At 40.4% G+C, this 21,818-nt stretch overlaps 1 long non-coding RNA gene across 1 annotated transcript in view; it reads left to right on the forward strand.

The window, feature by feature from the left end:
- The first annotated feature begins 1,146 nt into the window (after nucleotides 1-1,146).
- LOC130020152 (uncharacterized) overlaps nucleotides 1,147-21,818 on the forward strand; it is a 67,595-nt gene continuing 46,923 nt past the window's right edge. Inside the window, exon 1 of the long non-coding RNA XR_008791954.1 lies at nucleotides 1,147-1,281. This is a non-coding gene — a long non-coding RNA (uncharacterized LOC130020152). The remainder of the gene's footprint in view (nucleotides 1,282-21,818) is intronic.

A 21,818-nucleotide genomic window follows, 5' to 3' on the forward strand; every position in this document is an offset into this window, starting at 1 on the left:
CAGATCAGCTGTGTGCAAGGTAAGTTGCCCTATTCACTGTACTATCAATCCGGCCCCCATTAATAATTTTAAAAGTAAAATTATTTTAAGAAGACAATAGAGTATAATTAGGGGAAAAAATACAAATATTTGCTGAATATTTCCTGTGTGCTACATATTTACTAATTCGTGGGCAGCCAGTATTTAATGACCATACATATTTCATAATGCTCTAAGAGCTAACATTTACTATACACATAAAAAAGAAATTTTCAAATTTAATTAGTGTTATAAGTGTGGCTACTGAGATTCTCACTTGGATGCTACGAGAGTTCAGGTAAGGGTCTTCTTGTGAGCCCCAGGATTCAGCTATCTGGGAAACAGTTCACTACCAAGACTTAATGACAAACCTCACCCCCTGCTCTAAATCCTCCAAAACCCTGAGCAACTAGTACATTTTTTTCCCATTCATGATAAGTAGAGTTTATAATTGGAATTTACATAATGGGGTTGAAATAGAAAATTTGATGAAGAAAACAGTATTAGATAACATAACCTCAATGCCCCACTAGGATATTCTTGCCTAGAAGTGTGAAATTTGATTCATCTATCCTAGCAACCAAATCTTAAAAAAAAAAAACATATTTAGCTACACAAGTATTTAGGCAATATTAGAAGAGGGAAGAGGTAGAGGGTATTCTGTTCTCTTGGATTCTGCTATACTTTTTTACCAAAGTTCACAGAAAATGACTTAACTACTTTTCTTCCCCCTCCAGTTTAGATATGGCCTCATGTTTTCACTCTCTGAAATCTCTAAAAAAATTGAAAAGCCAAGATCAGTAGTTTTCCCAAACTTGTCACTTGGTCTTATAGCACCAGTTTTGCATGGTAAATCCCATCATGACTAGCACCAGATATGACGTTGAGCACCAGAGATAAAGAAATGAGGAGAAACTCTAACTCCAGGTCTAGGCAGGAGTGCTGGAAATAGTTCAGTGATTAGAGAGGGCACTTGCAGGAAAGAATGAGGCCACCAGTTCTATTCTGACACGACTGCATGACCAAGCATTGTCCTGCCAGCTCTGCTACCTAAGATCCCCACTGGGTCCTCTTTTCCAGCCACATTGTGAGGGGTGAGGGGTCCTAAAGCATTTGTCTTGCACTTGGTCAACCGTGGTTTTAATCTCTGTCATCAATATGGTCCCTGAGAACTTCCAGGAGTGATCTTCAAAGTGCAGAGCCAAGCATAGGCCCTGATCCTTTCTGCATTTGGCCCCAATCCTACGCAAAAGTGCATCAGAGGTAAGAACTTCCAGCTATTAACATAATATACTCATTTAATTCCACAAAAATTAACAAGGGAATGTGAGCACAGTTAGAATTTTTTTTGGCTACACCCAGTGATTCTCTGGGGATACTCCTTGCTTTGTATTCAGGAATCCCTCTTAGCGTTGCTCCAGGGACTATATGGGATGCCAGAGATAAAACTCCAATCAGCTGCACACAGACAAAAGCCCTACCTACAGTACAATCACTCCATCCCTGCACGGTTAGAATTTTATCTTTCTAAAGAACTGAAAAGAAACCATTTTTATATGTGTATGATTGATTCAAGTTAAGGAAAGAATTCAAGTTAAGGAAAGAATTCAGGTACATGTCTGAAAGGACACAGCTGCACTCTGCATTTTTTAAGGCAAAGTCTATGTACATATATATAGTGTTCTATGTACTTTTTCTTTTCTTTTTTTTAAATTTATTTATTAAATCACCGTGAGAACAGTTACAAAGCTTTCAAGTTTAAGTCTCAGTCATAAAACGGTCAAACACCCATCTCTTCACCAGTGCATATTTTCCACCACCAAGAACCCCAATATACCCCCATCCCACCCCTCCCCATGCCTGTGAGGCAGATGATTTCCACTTAACTCTCTTTACTTTGATTACATTCATTATTTCGGCAAAATATGCACCATTATTATTTGGAATTTTATCCCAAAAATCAGACTTCCTGAAAAGGCATAGTGAAATAATTTGTTTTCTATTGCTGGCTATGAAGACAATATGATGGGTTTCTGATATTTTACTAATTAAGTCTGGAGGGATTTCTGCCAAAAGTCGCATAGATCCGAGATTGGTTTGTGTGTCTCTGGGTCCATGGCTGTGCCGGAGATCCGCTCGTGGGGGGCAACTCATGGCCCCAGTGGGGCAGGAAGGATGTTCTGGTTCTGCCCCCCCCCCCATCCTATGAGGCCACAGTTGCCCCATCAGCACAGGCTCATACCTGGCTGTTAAATAAGCTCTGAGGTGGCAGCCACCTTGCTGCCAGGGGGGAAAAAGGCGAAAGAGACAGACACCCTTTCCCTCCCGGCGGGGGAGGGGGGTGGAGGGGGGGGACACGGCACCATAGCTTAATGCATAGTCCATTCACATTTCTGCCAAAAGCTGCTGGGTTCCAAATTAGGTCCATGTGACTCTGGGGCCATGGCCATGTCGGAGAGCCCCTTGTGGGGGGCAACTCGTGGCCTCGGTGGTAAGGGAAACTACGTACTTTTTCAAGTTAGTTATAAAACCTTGTCATTGTCAAGCCCCAGGAATTGATAATGATGACAGAAACTTGGCACTCAAAATAAGATATGTAAAAATAAAACATATCTGGGCTTAAAGATAGTACAGTGGGTAGGGCACTTGCCTTCCACGTGGTCAGCCCAGGATCTACCCCTGGCATCTCATATGACCCCCTCAAGCCCCATGAGGGATCACTGAATGAAAAACAGGAGTAAGCGCAGAGCATTGCCAGGTGTGGCCGCAAAACAAAAATAAATAAAAAGACAAAACTAAACACATTAAAGAAATATTAGCATGCTTTCTACACTTCCTAACCAATAATTTTAAGAAATATTTTTGGTTTTTGGCTCCCATCCAGTGGTGCTCAGAGTTTATTCTTGGCTGTGTATTCAGGGGTCACTCCTGGTAGTGCTCTGGCGACCATATATGATACCACAGGTATATGAACCAGAGTTGGCCACATGCAACACAGGTGCCTTACCTGCTGTACTATCTCTTTGGACCTATAAATAAATTTTAAACAACATGTATCTTACTGAAAACTCTTTATGTCCTTAGCTTCTTTGGCAACTGGAGAATGAGAAGGAATCTCACATAAAAACTTGTCATATGTTTTTTCCTGCAGTGGAAGAGTCAAAGAATGTGTGGGTCTCAGCCCCAAACTTAATCACACTTTGTCAGGACAAAGGCAACATTTAATTTTTTTAAAAAAAAAGAAGAAGAAGAAACTTACATTGAAATGATCTAACCCAGTAGAATTAATAAGTGTAGACAATCTCTGTTCTCTTAGACAACCTCTGTTCTCTGAAACATAGAAATGCAAAGGCAGGGGAATTCCGCCATGTGCGGAATGGGTTGGTGGAAAGCAGCCATGGTGGGTCAAGTACATTTAAAGTTGCTGCCAAAATAAAATTAGAATTTGATAGCCTTGACCTAAAGCATTTGAAAAGAATCAAAAGTAATAAAGTTAATTAGGTGGCTAATGGCACAGATGAATAGCTATTTATAGTTAATGCCAAAAAAAGTAAATGCATTGCCATCTAGGAAATAATTGATATTAACTCATAAACTACCAAGACAGTTTAGATCTACAGTCTGATTCAAGTGGGTATGAAAAAATCATAAATTTCCCTACAGTGCCTATTATAATATCAACCCTTGTGAATTGCTTTAAAACTTGTACATAGGAGCTGGAGCCATAGTACAGCAAGTAGGACACTTGCCTTGCATGCAGCCAACCCAGGTTTTATTCCTGGCATCACGTATGAAAACACTGCCAGGAATAATTCTTGAGTGCAGAGCCAGAAGTTACCCTGAGCATCTCCGGTTGTGGCTCCAAAACCAAGAAAAAAAAATTTAATTTAAAAAGTAAAAACATAAATAAAAGAAAGCTTGAGCACTGTTTTCCATTAAATTTACTTTTACCTTCTTATTTTATAATTCATGTACAGTTTTGTGTTTCCGAACTTTCAGCATTTCACTGGAACTTTTATAAAAGACTGAGCTGTAAGGGAAGCCTTGGGCCAGTTTCATGCACAAGTGAAATGTCATTCAAAATTTGGAGCAAGTCACAAAAATTAATGTAGAAAAGCATAAGAAGTTCACTGATGTGGCATTACATTCCACATTGCAACTAATCTTTTAAAAACTTCCACTGTTGAATATTTTGTGTGTGATCAAAAAAAGGAATAGCATAATTATTTGAAAATTTATTATAGTACTCCTCTCTATTCTAATTATTATATCTGTGTGCAGGTGTATTTTCTCCCCAAACTTCAATCAAAGCATCAGTACATTTGTTTTATTAAAATAGTGATTTCTCACCAGCAAGTCAGCTCAAAAGGCTGGAGTAACACACTTTTCACTCATGAGTCCCAGGCTGAGAACAACCCAAAAGACCCTCAATTGGGTGAAGAAGCCGCCCAAGAAGTATATGAGATATACATATACTCTAGGTTTTTAAAGGAAAATCATGAGCCTTTCCTTTTTCGAGGGGTCTCCCCAACAGTGCTCAGGGACCAGGAACCACTCTTCATAATTTTTAAGATGACTATATGAGCCAGTGGTTTCATGATCAGATCCAGCAGTGCTGGGGGTGACTCATACCCTTCATCAGTGCTCAGGAACCACACACATGATCAAACTTAGCTCCTAATGCACGGAAGCATGTGCTCAGGCCTTTAAGCTACCTCTCCAATCCAAGAATAGAACATTCCTATTTGAAAAAAAAAATGGAGGAGAATGAGAAGGGCAGGATTGGGGCCTCACTCAGGGTACTCAGGTGGCTAATTCACTTGATCACTTGACATCCCATTACTCATCGATTTGTTCAAGCAGGTGCCAGTAACATCTCCATTCGTCCCTGTTACATGCTAGTTAGCCCAATGGTGTCTGCTCATTCTAGGAACACGAAGAGCCTTAAACCGAAAGTTCAGGGTCTTGATGAAGATGTTTGACTATCTCGTAGGTGGGCGGCCACACGATCTTTTGACATCCAGTGGAATCCGGTCAGTAATGGCTCTAGTCCAGTGGTCGTCTCCAAATCTCATTGCGTGTCCAGCCCATCTGATTTTTGACACCTTGGCAAATGAGACAGCATCCCTGATTCTTGATCTTCAACAGAGGTCAGAACTCCAGATTCTTCCTCTCATTTTAGTGAAGCATGATACTCCAGGCATAGCTCTTTCTATTCCTCTTTGGGAGACCCAAATAGCGTTCTCATCCTGTTTTCATAGGCCCAGGTCTCTGAGGTGTATGTTAATGCAGGAAGAACAGTGGAATCAAAGAGATGTGCCCGGAGCCAGATGTTCTTCGTCCTCTTAGCTATTTCTTCAATGCTCTTGAAGACATTCCAAGCCGCTCTTTTCCTCCTGTGCAACTCAGGTGCCAGGTCATTCGTCATGTTGATTTCTCAACCTAGGTATACATAACTTTTGCATTCGGATATGGTCGTTCCATTGAGAGCTAATGGAACGTCAGGAATGAGACTGTTTCTCATACACATTGTCTTCATGAGATTCAGCGGCAGTCCGACCTTTCCACACTCACTGTCAAAGGGTTGGCCAACATTTGGGCCACTCGGCCAATGTTTGGTGTCATTAGAATGATGTCATCAGGGAAGCAGAGGTGGTGTAATCTATCTTCACTCCCATTCCTTCCCATTCCAGTCACCACATGACATTCTCGAGGGTGGCACTGAAGAGTTTCGGTGAAATAGTATCACCCTGCGAAACCCCTCTCTTGACATGGATGAACACTTCCTTGTAGAATGGTGAGATCCTGGTAGTGAATCTGTAATACAGCTCACAGAGGATCCTGATGTATTGAGTCTGAACATCCTGTTTGGCTAGGGCCTCGACAACCACTTCAGTCTCAACAGAATCAAACGCCTTCTTTAAATCAATGAACATTAGACAGAGCAGTATCTTGAACTCCCGAGAAACCTCAATGAGCTTGGTTTTCATGTGAATATGGTCGATGGTGCTGAATCCTTTGCAGAACCCAGCTTGCTCACATGGTTGTCCTTCATCTAATGTTCTGCCAATCCTATTCAGGATGACTCAAGTGAACAGCTTGTAGATGACAGACAACAGGCAGATCAGGTGATAGTTGCCAATGTCATGGATGTCTCCCTTCCTGTACAGTAGTACAGTCCTGCTGGTTTTCCATTGGGATGGAACCTTGAATTCTGACAGGTAGTGTGTGAAGAGCCAAGCCAGTGTATTGATGAGTACTGACGGCAGGTTCTTCAGGTGTTCGGTTCTGACCTTGTGCTGTTCGATTCTTTACCGAAGAAATGGGACATTAGATTTCGGAAGGGAGAACATTGGGAACCTCATATCCATCCTGAGGAATTTAGTATATGGGCAGGTGGATGTGGCTATCAAAGAGATCTGAGTAGAAGTCATGGATAATATTCTCCATTGCCTTTCTTGAAGATGTGATAGATCCATCAGGACGTTGGAGGGCAGTCATCTTGGTCTTGTAGTTGGCGAAGGACAAGCAGGCATTGCAAATGCTTTTCCCAGCTTCTATCGCATCTGTCAGCACTGCTGCTCTTCTCTCTTTGAGGTCTTCCTTGATTGCTTCTCTGTGCTGCTTTGCTGTGTTCACTTGCGATTGTCTGAGGATTGCGCCAAGCCACGTTGGTGAATGAGCTCAAGAGTTTTCGAAGACAGGCGTCTTTTTGTGACTATATCTCTCTAGGTGTTCCTCGCACATCATGGAGGTGCTGAACCAGTTGATTGTATTCTTCGTCAATGTTGTTAACAACAGCCTTCCCATGTGTAAAATCTTATCACACTGAAGGTTGTGTGTTCACGGGATAACTGGATGGCACTGTCTCACGGCCTGCGTTTGGTGATCTTGAGCTGCTGTGTGTGGCCTGGATCGGAACGGCTGTTGACCAAGGGCAGACAGAAGAAGAAATGAGGGCCAGGCCGGTCTATATCAATAGTAGTTTAATTCCAATCCTCTTCACTCCTGTCTTTCTCTGCCTCATTCTCTCCTGGGCCCCAATCTTGGAACCTCTCTCCTTCTGGCTCTGACTCTGTATCTCTGGAGCCCGAGCTCTCTCGCTTCTGACTCTCCTCCTCCAAGCTTACCATCTTAGTTTATATAGTAGTCACATAAGGCGGTGACATAAAGGTGGGTTGAATATTGACAAATCAACAAAGAGAGGTAAGACCACTCCTCCAGGAGATTAACTCAAGGATAAAATCTCATCTACAGAGATTACTCCAGATTACTAGGCGATCTCCTCAAGGGTGGGATCCCAACAAGGGTGTGTTCTTCCCTCAGTTAGTAATCTACTTAAATAGTTGTAATAAAGGTACTTCTAATATTTCTAGCAATGTCATTCTGTATGAGCAGAGTAACAGATACAAATTTAGTTTGGTTCTTCCTGAGAACATCTCACTACACATTCCACAGTCCTAAGGCCAGGTTAATCTTCCTAGCTCCAGCAAGGTCCTAATCTCGTCGTTACTTATTTTTGGATCATGACAGCATTTGTCCATGATCATGCCTTCAACTTATAGTTGAGTATTGTGGCTCTTTGGCCTGGCCCATTTCGATGCCAGGGTAGCTCACCACTTGCCCTGGGTCCATTCAGTCCCTCGTCAGGACACTGCTTTTGGGGTGCTAGGAACTAAGGGCAACTGAGTCAAGAAATCAGATGCCCAGGAGTAAATATTATTCGGAGTCAATCAACTCCCAAATTACAAAGCATAATATTAACTGTCTTCCTGTGTCCACACAGAAAGAACATTGCTTACAATACAAGTTCAGTGTCCTTAGATGGGTGTGACCTAACAAACCTAAGCTACCTAAGGAAGGACAAAAGAGTGTTATCCTACACCCTTGTTGCCGTAATAGTGCCAAAGAGCTCCCAGTTGGTGGATATTCTGGATGTTCTCTTCTTAAATTGTGCAGCCCTTTCTCCCCGAATTTTGCACGAAGGAGACAGTGGTCCGATTCCATTTGGAATTTTGGTACAACAGCGACATCGGTCAGGCAAAACTGTAGATTGAATAATATGGTGTGGTCAGTTTCGTTGTGGAACCGTCCACCAGGAGACTCCCATGTCCAACGTTTAGATTCGGCCTTCTGGAACTGTGAGTTACCATGGATGGTCTTGGTTGACATGATGAACTCAGATAGTCTCTCACCCTCTTTGTTCCATTCTAGGCCATAGATCCCCATGTGGAGTTCTTCGGCTGATCTTCTTAGTCCTATCTTGGCATTAAAATCACTGACAATGATCTTGTAGAAGGTGTAGTCTTCTTTATAGAACTTCTCCCACTCCATGTCAAACTTCTCAATTTCTCCTTCAATGCTCTTGGCCAAGTTTATGTTGACAAGGACACCGACACCACCAACACCTCTTTTGTCGCATGTTCCAAGGAACAGTTCTTCTCCAGTGTCGAAAATGGCGTGATGTGATTGATGCCTTCTCCTCTTGGGCAGGCCAATGATGTCATACTTGATCTTTTGCACTTGTACCATCAGGTCTTCGATGGATGTATCCGATGCCAGCGTACGTGCATTGAAAGTACAGACAGTCATTTTTGTCCTTCTTCATTTTTGCAGCCTAGTTTGGCCTTGAGATTTTATCAGTGCCTAATTTAAAAAATTATAAATGCTCGGGTCTGTAGCAATAGCACAGTGGGTAGGGCATTTGCCTTCCATGTGGCCAAACTGGGTTTGATTCCCAGCATCCTATCAGGTCCCCTGAGCACCACCAGGAGTAATTCCTGAGTGCAGAATCAGGATTAACCCCTGTGCATCGCCGGGTGTGAACCAAAAAGAAAAAAAAATTATAAATGCAGCCTCCTTTGTAAGAGGTGAGAATACAGAGTATAGGGCTTTAATAATAGAATGTAAATTTGTTGCACAGCTAACACCCAAAAAGGTGAAATCTTTATTCTTGTTATTAAGAATGAATACTAGGGAATCACTTCTGGTGGTGTATTGGGGGCCATATAGGACACCAGTTAATCCAATCATTTATTTATTATTGATTAAATAATTGATAATATATTAATTCTTTAAATTAATCAACACACTCTCTTGACTCTGTTTTCAGAAGTGGCCCGTGGTAGATATCAGGGGATCAGCCTCATGCAGGGCTAATGCCTTACCTCCTTAGAACCTTTTTGAGAAAGTGAACCAACAAAATATTAATTTCCTCATTTGGAAAACACAGGTAATATTAACTCTTTTCATGACATTGTATGTGCTTGAGTAAAGTTGTGATATTTTTAATTAAACGCACACAGAGAGACCTTGGCCTGTAGAAAGTACTTAGTAAGTTAAAAAGTTTCTATCAAGAAACCCCACAGTACAAGGTGAATATGTGCCAGATGTGTAGAGAATAGCACAACATTATAAAAATTAAGAGAGAAAGAAGTTTCAATAAAGAAAAACCATCAAAAGTGTTGAAATCTGTGTGGTTCCTTAGGAAATATTGGAGTGCATAACTGGGAAAACGGTGTTGTCCTAAGCCAGACTTTGAGGAACTGGAATGAGCACTAGTAACTGTGAACAGGTTGGGAACACAGTCCTGCCCTTCGAGCTGTCCACACAGCTAGAGTCCAGTGGAACACACTAACCTAGCAGTATCCCCATTCGGGAACCTTCGCGGGCCAGTCATTGAGTCCCAGCAGGCAAAAGTTCTCTGACAGCTGTAGATCCCATGAGAAAAACTAAGTCAATGTGGAGGGTTCTGCCTCTTCTTACAGTGCATTCTGAATTATTTGAGGACACTCGTAGAACAGGACTTCTTTTAAAATGCCTTTTCCAGAGTAATACTAAGTAAAAGTTAATATTGATTGAAGAAGCTACTTTCTATAGTATGGAGATACAAGGGGACTCAGACCACAGAATCTCATAGAGCTGTCAGGGCAGTGTTGGAAATTGTCATGAGATGCCCTTGAACTACCTTAATTTCCTGCTCACCATGGCAAATTCCTCTGTGCACTCATAACATCTTATTTATTTATTTGTACCCACAATCACTTAATAGCAAGAATAAAGATTTCACCTGTCTGGGTGTTATCTGTGCAACTGAATCTGGAGTTCAAGACTCAGTTCAACAACAGGATGAGAACACTATTCGGGTCTCCCAAAGAGGAATCAAAAGAGCTATGCTTGGAGTATCACACTTCACTCAAGTGAGAGAAGGAATCCGGAGTTCTGACCTCTGTCAATGATCAAGAATCAGGCACGCTGTCTCGTTTGCCAAGACATAGTAAATCAGATGGGCTGTACACATAATTCGATTTGGAGATGACCGCTGGACTAGAGTCATTACTGACTGGATTCCATGGGACATCAAAAGATCATCCACTTCAGAAGTCTGAGATGGTCAGACTTCTTCGTCAAGACCCTGAACGAACAGTTTGAGGCTCTTCATATTCCTGGAACGAGCAGATGCCATTGGGCTACACTAGTACGCAACAGGGACGAATGGAGACATTACTGGCACCCTGCTCAAGCAAATCGATGAGTAACCGGATGTCAAGTAATCAAATTAAGTGATCAAGTGATCTGTGCAACAAATTTGCTTTCTATTATTAAAGTCCTATACTCTGTCATTCTGGCCTCTTATGAAGGAGGCTGCATTTATAATTTTTATTAGGTTTAAACCCAGATGGCCTATATACAACATGCAATTAAACTTTGTTAATTTGGATGAACTAATTTGGAATTTTCCCGTACTCAGGTGCACAATCCACTTACATTTTAGTACTTTAGGAGAAATTGCTTTATAAATAACTCAAACTCTGACCTACATTTTAACTAACAAATTAGTTAAAATGATAACTTTTCATGCTCAATCCCCTTTTAACTTTAAAATAAGTAAAATGATTGGGTTTCAAAGAGTGAGATCATTAGAGTCAACTGGGAAGATTTTAAATACAGATTCTTTCTTTCTGCCCCAAACTTACTGAGATAGATTAAGAACTGTTAAGTCTGTCAAGTATAAAATGCACCATGTTACATTTCATAATCAACCAAAATTAAGAACCACAAATTTTAAAATATTTTAGTCAATTTAGTCTGAGTTGGACAAGTAATGCGATTCAGAGATGACCACTGAACTAGAGCTGTTATGGACTGGATTCCATGGAACATCAAAAGAACACCTGGCTGCCCACCTATGAGATGGTCAGACTTCTTCATCAAGACCCTGAACAAACAGTTTGAGGCTCTTCGTGTTCCTGGAGCAAGCAGATGCCATTGGGCTACACTGGAACGTGACAGGGATAAATGAAGATGTTACTGGTGCCCACTCTAACAAATTGATGAGCAACGAGATGACAAGTGATACAAGTGATACAAGTCTGAACTATGCTGTGACTACTCTAAAATTTTAGTGATTAATAAGTAAAAGCGTCCTCAAATAATTAATAAGTAAAAAGTACTTTTACTTATTAATTTCTTATTCATTTTACTTATTCAGTATAATCCAGCTGAGGCTCTACTCCATGTCTAGCATCTTAATTCCAACGCTCACGCTAATAGAATCACTTCATCTAGAGCTTTACCTGCCTAAGGGGAGAAAGAGAAGAAATGGAAAAATCTGAGACAGCTTATAAAACTTTTTAGGAAATGATATATGTCACTTCCACAAACATTACGTTAACCAAAGCATGTCACATGGCCACTCCTGTGTTTAAAAGAGTAGCCTGACAACTTTCCTGCAGAGAGAGAAAATGAATAAAAGTGGCTAATAGTACCAACTACCACTGGTCCTTCCAACTCTAAAATTGTACAAATCGTACAATAAAATCAATGATTCCCATATCAGCATAAAGCAACATTGATTATAAAAAATGATCTGCTTTTTCAAGGAAACAATGTCAAAGGAAAACAAACCCTAAGACTCTTTTTTTTTCTTCTTTTTGGGTCACACCCGGTGATGCACAGGGAATGCTCCTGGCTCTGCACTCAGGAATTACTCCTGACAGTGCTCAGGGGACTATATGGGATGCTGGGAATCCAACCTGGGTTGGCCGCATGCAAGGCAAACGCCCTACCAGCTGTGCTATCACTCCAGTCCCAAACCCTAAGACTCTTACTGCAGAACTGAGGTCACCAGAATAGGGGATGGAGGTGATTTTGGAGAAGATGGGGGCACAATGGCCTATGACAAAGGAATGTTGGTAATTTGATTTTGAATGCATTGGGGTGAAACATGTTTTATAAGAAGGATATAATTATATATGCCTCAAAAATATAATTTTATAAATTAAAGTTACATAGAGAAAGAAAAAACCATAATATCATAAATCAGCCATGTATCACTGTATCACTGTCATCCATTGTTCATCAATTTACATTACGTCTTAATTACTCCCAGCCCTGAGATTTTAGCAACCTCTTCTTACTCATCTTTTCTCAACAATTAGAGGCTCTTTCAGGGTCAAGGGAATGAGACCTTTTGTCCTTACTTTTTTGACATATCGAATACGCCACAGGGAGCTTGTCAGGCTCTGTCCATGTGGTTGGTATACTCTCGGTAACTTTCCAAGCTCTCCAAAAGGCATATTTTTTTCCTTTTTTTAAAAAATTTATTTATTTATTTTGAATACCCATCCCTCCACCAGTGACCATTTCCCACCACCACATATCCCAGTAACCCTCCCACCCCCTATCCCCCCATCCCACCCTGCCTCTGTGGCAGGGCATTCCCTTTTGTTCTCTCTCTCCTATTGGGTGTTGTGGTTTGTATAAGAGTTAAGCCTGATTTTCAGGGAGAAACCTTGGATGATTTACTTTCCATTGATCACTTTGTATATAGGGAGATGCCGCGCAGCCACATAAGCGGCCGTGCGGTTTGGAGTAAAGATCCTGGTTCTCGCATACTCGAGCTATGCTTGTAGAGGCTCATGGTCACTGGGGCTCCATCTGGAGGAGGTGGGATGCGGCACCTAGCCCATCTGGGACTTCCCAGTGATCTCGGCTCTTTTTGGGACCTGGTGCATTCTCCGGGATCTGTGGAGCCGCCCAGCAGCCTTTCTTCTCTGCGGCTGCGTGCTGTAAAGATGGCCTCCAAGAGGCATATTTTTAAAGTTTACATGGCTTATTTGATTTTTTATTTCTCAAATCAGCCATGTAAACTTAAGAAATAGCAATGCAATAATTTCAAAATCTAAATAGATTTATTTTATTAATGTAAATAAAATGTGCTTTCAAAAATAATTTATTGTTCATATTAAGAATTAGGAGGTTGAGAGCTGGTACAATGGACAGGGCATATTGCCTGATGCAGGTTTGATTCCCCAGAACCCTAGAAGGTCCTCTAGCCCCACCATGAATGTTTCCTGAGTGCAGACAGGAGTACCAAGTAACCCTGAACATCACCAGCTGTGGCCCCAAAGCAAAACAAACAAACAAACAAACAAACAGAGAAGTGTTAATTCTTCAGTCTTCCCTAAAACCAACAACATGAGGGAACGTCCTCCAAAGGTCAAAAATATAAATTCCAAATGATCTCATTGGAATCCCACTTCTGGGTGTTTACCCAAGACATATACAAATATTAATTCAAAGAGATATCTGCATCCCCATGCTTATTACTTTGTCATTAAAAGTCTCCAATAATTGGAAATAACTAAAGCATTCATCAGTGGTTATTAGAAAAATAAGATGTAGAATACATACAAAATATAATGTATACACACAATACACTAAACAATTTAAAAAAACACAAGCCCACCATTTGCAACATGGATGAACCTAGAGGGTATTATGCTAAGTAAAATAAGCCAAAGAAAGGCAAACACCATATGCTTTCACTCACATGTAGAGAAAACAAACAGATGAACCAAATAAAGAGAAAAATTGGCTTTTGAACTTAAGAGCAGTTAGTGGTTACCAGAAATGGAGGGGAGAGACCTGGGGGGTGGGCAATGGGAGAGGGTAAGTCCAGACAAAAATTAAAAAAAAGCACACACGTTGGTTTTCAATGATGTAATATTTTAATAATACTTCAATTAAAATGTAAATTTTTTAAAGGATAATAAATGAATTCATTGACCATATATCTGGTATTCTTAACTTAGTACAATAATGAAGAGATAAAAGTGTTAAATAGATATTGTTGACTGACATGCGGTTTTGTAATATTTATTTAGATTGTACAAAAATGGAAGACATTTCGGTAATAAATGTATGTGATTTGACTCTAGAAATTTAAGCAACATATGGGAAGTAGGAAGAAAGGAGGCTTATAAAACATGGGTTCAGGAAAACGCTAATGTCACGTTAAAAAAAAAATGTTCCAATGTCCGCATCTTCTCTCCCTGGAGACAGATGGAAGCACAAAGGAGTTCCCACTCACAAACGCCTATTTGACTTTGCTAGTTGGGTTTCTGCGGGTCATTAAAGAACTTTCTTTCACAAAGTGAACACCCAGGCCCACCCCTTCTTCATCAACTGTTAAGCAGGCTTGCAGCAAAGCTATCAGCTGGCAGAGCCCATTTCTTTTATTGAACTAAAGGTCACTTTGTGCGTCTTCCCGGCTTAATCTTCTTACTCCAGTTTGTACTTCAGCTTCATTAACCAAAATTTGACCTGACCTAGTGTACCTAGAGATTCTGTTTCTAGCCTTAATGGATGGAAGCCAGTTAACTCCGCATCTCCCCAGTCTGACCTTCCCGGGGAGTGTTTATTTATGGTCTTCACCGATACCAGCCTTTCTTCTTCCTGACCAAGTTTGCTGCCTTTTGCACGCCTGACATTCCCTGACCCTTAGTCAGCTTATCACAAAAATTAGACCAAATAGCCAGCCCCTTGGGGAAAAACAAATGGAAGTGGCCTGCCCTTTTTCACGGAGAAAGTCATCTTTTTTACTCTCTGGTCAAAATTCAGCAGCAGAGTGCAACTCAGAGCAGTTTCTCTTTTTTTTCCTCACAGGAAATGAAAACCTTAAAAAATTGTAGCCCCTGAGTGCTTTCATAAGATGATAAGGCTTATGCTCCAGCCATCGTTTAGCCAAAAGCAACTTTTTTTAGAAGCTTAGGATATTTGATAGAGTGTGATTATACATGTATTTTAGCTCTCACCAAAGAAATTTAGATTATGTAAACGTCCCTGCATTCTCTCTGAAAGGCGAATAGGAAAACATGCTGAAGAGATATTGTCCAGAACTGGTGCTCAGGAGACAGAACTTCCAACCCACTGTATGACCTTGGCCAAGCTATTCAACCTCTCAACACATCAGCACCTTCATTTGCTAAGTGGAGATGAGAAAGTCAATATTATGGCGTGGTTGTAAAAAAAAATTATATATGTGAATAATATAGAGAAAATGTGTTTGACTATATTTGCCTTCCCAGGAAAAGGAGAGAATTGTTCTTCATTGTAGAGATCAAAGAGCTTAGAAATAATTTTTAACAGGGACAAATGCTTTGATACTCTTTTTAAGAGTGGGGTGTCGGAAGGGGGTACACACACTCATGATAAGTATGGTGTTGGAATTATGTGCATGAGAAACCATCTTGGGGGCTAGGGGGCACACCCGGCAGTGCTCAGGGCTTACTCCCGGATCTATACTCAGAAATCACTCCTGGTGGATTCCGGGGACCATGTGGAGTGCCAGAAATCAAACCCAGGTCAGCAGTGTACAAGGCAAATGCCTTACCGGCTTACTATTTCTCTGACCCTGAATATCATTATTATTAGCATTGTAAACCACAGAATCTCAATTTTAAAATTTTCCACAATAAAGGAATATAAAATTATTGGTGTCAGGTGAAACTTCTGGAAGATGATATGTAAATTGAGCAAGCTAACTATAGGGTAAAGGACAAGATTGAAAGTTTTAGTGGTGAACTAAATGTTCACTGGATAATAAATGTGCTTCTTTATAATGAACTTATCTGAGACTTATGTAATATTCCAATGTTACTTTCACTTTACTTTTATTCAGAAGTTACTTTTATTTTTTAAATAAGAGGCAGGCCTATGCATCCCCCCAGCAACAGGATTGGGTACAGACTTATAATGTTTTGAATTCTACTCTAGGGAGGAGAGACCACTATATGTCAACCCAAAGCTGGCTCACAAGAGTTTATGCAATTCTTGCCTGGGTCCCTTTGAAGTTTGCATCACCTTGGAATACTCCCCCAAAGGTGTTGCTGCACCTCAGAACCCTGTCCCATGCTGAAAAAGGCTGAGCAACATGGAGAGACCAGGACTTTGTTAGAGAGCTCCAGCCACTGGGCTTTCCAGCTCATACATGTGAGTGAAGGAATCCCAGCATCAGAGAAAAGTCACTTCATGGTACCTTTCCCCAAATATTTGGCCAATCCACCAAAATTGCCCTACTTTACTATTGGGGTCTTAGCAGTCAGCCTGACACTTTGACCAAATCCCTGCCCCTGAAACAAGTGCTGGCCTTGTTTACAGGGGCCCAGGGGCTTGCTCCAGCACTCCATACACATAGGCACTCGGGTTGAGGACGAGGGACGTTAACAGGTACCATTTGCCTGAGCTGATACACCCGGCCCTGAGAGCAGTAGATGTAAATTATAAACTAACATCTGTACTGAACCTGACAAGGTGATACACGTGGATTGCCCCCTGAAATGTATGTATAAAAACCCCTGTGTGAGAGCTAATAGATGGATTGCTGATTGACCACCAGCTTTCCCCCCTCATTGTGGTTCTTTTGCTGAGGCGGCTGGAGTCCTTGGTGAGTGGAGCACCAGGAGAGAGGCTTCTCCCCTACCTACTCCCTCTCCTCTAGGTAGTAAGTCCAGAGACTCCAGGAAATTGTACTCCAGTGTGCCTCGGCAGACTGGCCAGGACCCCGACATTTTGCCCATCAATGTTCCTTTTGAGTGAAAATGGTATTCCATAAAAACAAAAATACCAGCAACTTCATTAACCTATGACTCTGAAACAACTACCATGCTCCAGTTGACACCTATTTTTCCAACTTCATTCTTTCAAGTTTATTGAACTATGACAAATAACACAGTATAAGTTTAAGGCCACAATGGTACGATGGTCATATATCTATATATTTCCCACAATAATGCTAATCCACCACCTCCATCCTCTAATACAGTTGCAAACTTTAGGGACTGATGCTATTTAAAAAAAAAAAACCTTCTAGGATCTAATCCTATGGTAACTTGAAATCTGCATGGTGCTGTGTGCTAATGTCACGTGTCCTTCACTGCATCTTATTCCTCTAATAACTGGGAGTATGTACCTGGGATGATCTCTCTCACTCCCTCCCTCCACCAACCCGACCATGACCCTGATAACTACCAATTCATTCTGGTTTTGTGAGCTCAGCAATTGAAGAACTCCAGGTGTGCATCCCATTATGTCACACAGAGTGTTAAAATTAATCTGGGGTAGATATTTGACATAATTCATAATATTTACTGTTCATAAAGACATCCTTAAGTATAAGTATGGTGTTTTGTAACTGCAAATGTGCAGCCATACTAATAAAAGGACACGAGTATGCTTTGGTACTAAAATTTCAATTCATGCTAAGGTGCTACAGGTTTTGCCATTTCTTTGGTGTTGTGCTTGCAAATACTATTTTAGAATTACTATGAAAATAACTTTTACTCTAAGATACCCAGAAAAAATCTCAGAGACCCACATAACTTTGAAAACTCTCAAGATAAGCACGAAAATATTACAAATGATTGCAAGTAGGATCCCTGACATTTTTTCTGCTTTGCTAGAGTAAGAATTGGATTAAGTATGCAAAGCAAGAGGATTTGAGGGCATAGGATGTAATGGTAATAGCACTTGATCACAGCTCTGAAGACTTGAGTCTCGGTGTTTTCGGTTACTAGAAATAGGACCACAGAATAGTCAAGTGTGCTTCTTTTAGTATCAGTCCCTAATGTCATCTAACTTTTAGTACCTTTGGATAAATAAGCTATGTGAAGTGTGGTTCCTAAATCCTCAACACCAATAACACTTAGAAACTTGTTGGATATGTAAATTCCAAGGTCCTAACCCCTGCGTGTTAAATTAAAATCCCTGGAATTAAAGCCCAGAATGTCTATTTTATTTCTCCAAGTGATTCTTACCCATGTTAAAGTTCCAAAGCACTGTTAAAACCATATAAGATGAGGATTAGAAATTATAAGCTGTGCATTTATGTTGTAGAGAATAAGGGTCTTCCAAACAGAGCCCCAGCAACTGAAAACCTCCAGAACCCAGCCATCACCATGCTCACAGCCAATCTCCACAGGCTCGGATGAGCCTCATCCGTAGATGAATCTGTTAAACTCAGGTGTATGGGTTTTGCGACCAAAATTTCCAGGCTCTTACAGAGTTGGGTATGGGCTACCTCCCATCTTTTCTTTTTGGAACCTGACAGTCAGGCCCACAAACTGCCTCTGGTGCCATATTAACTGGCCATGATCCAGAGATGCCTCCAGAGCCCAAAATGACCATCCATTTAAAAATTTTATTCTAGCTGTATCACCTTATTTAAAATTTTAGAATTCCTGGAGCATGCGACTGCATTTGCTGCCATGTAACATCCCGTACTCTATATCACTGATGTACCAGGAGTAGCACACGTTGGATAGGTTGTAAAGTAGAAGGCAATCAATCTCAATTTAAAGAAATATTAGCACTTAAGACTCAACCTGTAACAACATGTTAGTAATCTCTTATACAAGAGAGATTGGCTCTAGGGTGAGATACAACAATCTTCACACACTTTCTTCTAAGGAAAACTGTTTGGATCATAACAAGCAATACAAGATAAATTATTTAGGGCCTGCTATTGGGGCATACTTAGGTGATGGTTGGGAAAATTCAAAATAATGGTGGCGGGAAGGAATAATGGTGGTGGGATTGGTGTTGGAATAGTGAATGTTACAAATCATTGTGAATAACTTTATAAAAATAAAATAAAATTTTTAAAAAGAATAAAAGTAACTTTAAAATCAGAGAGTGAGAATGAGGGCCTGCTAGGCAAATAATTTCACAAAAATGGTAATTTGTTCCTCTCCCAACAAAAATATTAAGCATACCTTATTCAAATTTGTATCATCCACCAAAGGGTAACACTGATCATCCTATTGGTATGAAATACATTTGAGTTCCATGGAAATCAAACACATTTTTAACACTAATTTGTTGTTGTTGTTGTTGTTGTTGTTGTTGCTGTTGTTGTTGTTGTTGTTGTTGTTATGAGCCCATTCCCAGTGATGCTCACGGGTGACTCCTGGCTCTGCACAAAGGGATCACTTTTGGCAGTGCTAGGGAGACCATATGGGGATGCCAGGGATTGAACTCAGGTTTACTGTATATGCAAGGCAAACACCCTACCCACTATACTATTGTTCCAGTTGCAAATATTACTTTTTAATTAGGATTTTTAAATACAAAGTCACGAAACATCCTGGAGTAAGAGGAGATAACAAAGACTACAAATGGAGAAGCAATGGGAAAGCATAATGGATGTGGCTAAAATATGGGATGATATGTTTATACTTCGTCAAAACATTATAGCTTCTTGAATAGTACAAAGTGAGATATGAAAGGTATGGTTTAGGAAACTGATTTTGGAAGCCATGTGGTTTAGAAAGAACTAGAAGAGGAAAAAACATGAAGGCAAGGAGCATTTCATTTGACTCATACATTTGTTTGCCTCCCCATAGAATAAAAAAAAAAACTGCATTCAAATCTGGACAAGATCCACAAAGTCATTGGTATTTGTCTGGTAGAAGTAAAGCTCAGACCAAAAAAATATGTATATGTTATATGTACTCATTATTTGCCTCAACCCCTGAGTTTTACCTTACACACTTTCCCTTTTCTGGCTCCAAGCTCTTCAGTTTAATCATTAAACTCAACCTCTATTTTAATGGCCAACCACACTCCTTTATTTCTTTCCCAGTCAATGGAAAACATTTTTACTTATTTCCTATTGTAAATACTCTGCATACTAAAAATTTCTAAATGTCAGGTATCTATTTTTTACAAGAATTTTAATGATCATGGAGAGGAGAAATGGATAATCCCATGCTGTGGTCAAGGTTTGCTTCTCCTGCCAGACATATGAGCTGTTACCAAGAGCTTTTATAATATAATTATTTGATTTAAGTGTTAGCGAAAGAATATCAGGGGTTAAGAATTTCATTTCATAAGTTGAAATAGGATAGAAGCAATGTCTCTGTGACACTGCATTGAGAAGATTAAATCAAAAGCACAAGGACCTTGGAGCTAAACTTGAGTTTATCTGTTTGTGTGTTCTGGGGACAGATCCAGGTCAGAATGTCCTGCTGGGATTTATCTATGCTGGGAAGGAATTATCCTGGGTAAAGTGAAAACATTTAATGTAGTGGATAGGATAGCTGTGGTTGGAGAAGCCCCACAGGTTTGACCCTTAATTAAGCCAAGCTAATTACATTAATAAAAGATTATCTAAAGCTATCCTTGTCAAAAGCATTCAAATTACTTTGCACTTCGGGTTCTAATTACAAAGAGAAGAGAAAGCTAAGAAGACTGGGAGAAGGACACAAATCATGTGATGCTGGAGCTTGGAAGGCAGAACTTCAACATCACCCAGTGGGGAGTAAATTTAAGAGTAGGACGATTTCAGCAGATTTCATGGTGAACAAAGGTGCACTCCTTTTATCCATTTAAATTAAGTGCACTCAGTTTAGTTAAATGGGGTAATATTAGTCCCAAATTTTTAAGTGTATCTAAAATTTAGGAACAAAAATTCAATTTCTTAATAGCACCATGACTTTTTTAAAAGAATAACTTAGAGGCCAGAGAGATTATACAGCAGCTAAGGTACTTGCCTTGCACATGACTGACCTGAGTTTGATCTCCAGCACCACATGTGGTCCCCTGAGAAAACTCCACTCCATATGCCAAAGAAAATCTTTTAAAAAAAGGAATTCTTTAGAGCTCAGGAATGTAAAAAGTGATATGCTAAGTCTTGAGGTTGACCCACTGCCTGAAGTTGATCCTTTTGAACTGCCAAGTGTGGTGCCCAAGTAACACTGCTACCAAAAAATGCCCCCAAATCCCCTCCCTTACTTAGTATTGATCAGAATAAAAGCATAGTAATTTACAAAGTATAATAACTCGATTTCCTCTTTACTCATTCATAGATAACACCTAACTCATTCCTAGGCAACAACAAAAATCACAGTGAATAATGCACAGATATGGTTCTGTATGCATGGAGTTTATTTTCTAGTAAGGCTCTGGAGGACATGACTATAAATATACGACATTTGAAATGAATCATAAGTATCATACAGAAAAAAATGTGGCTAAAATAGTGAGGAAGTGAGTCTAAACAAAACGATTAAGAGAAGCATCTACAGCAGATGACAATATTAAAAATGAGAAATTCAGTGAACATTGGTGAAGGGATTGGCATTGGAACATTGTATTCCAAATCTTAAAAGGTAAAGGTAAAGGCCCTCCCGTTGTTCATCGATTTGCTCGAGCGGGCCCAGATAACGTCTCCATTGGAGACTTTGTTGTTACTGTGTTTGGCATATCAAACACGTCACGGGGAGCTTGCCAGTCTCTGCCCTGCGGCCGAGATACTCTCGGTAGCCTGCTGGGCTCTCCGAGAGGGGCAGAGGAATCGAACTCGGGTCGGCCATGTTGGCTGCATGCAAGGCAAACGCCCTACCGCTGTGCTATCGCTCCAGCCCAAATTCCAAATCTTAATTGTGAATAACTTTGTAACTGTAATTCATCGTTATTTAATAAAAAAATTAAATGAGAAATTATACAGAGAGAGAAAG

Source organism: Sorex fumeus, unplaced genomic scaffold, assembly GCF_029834395.1.
Source record: "Sorex fumeus unplaced genomic scaffold, SorFum_2.1 ptg000010l, whole genome shotgun sequence".
NCBI classification, from domain to species: domain Eukaryota; kingdom Metazoa; phylum Chordata; class Mammalia; order Eulipotyphla; family Soricidae; genus Sorex; species Sorex fumeus.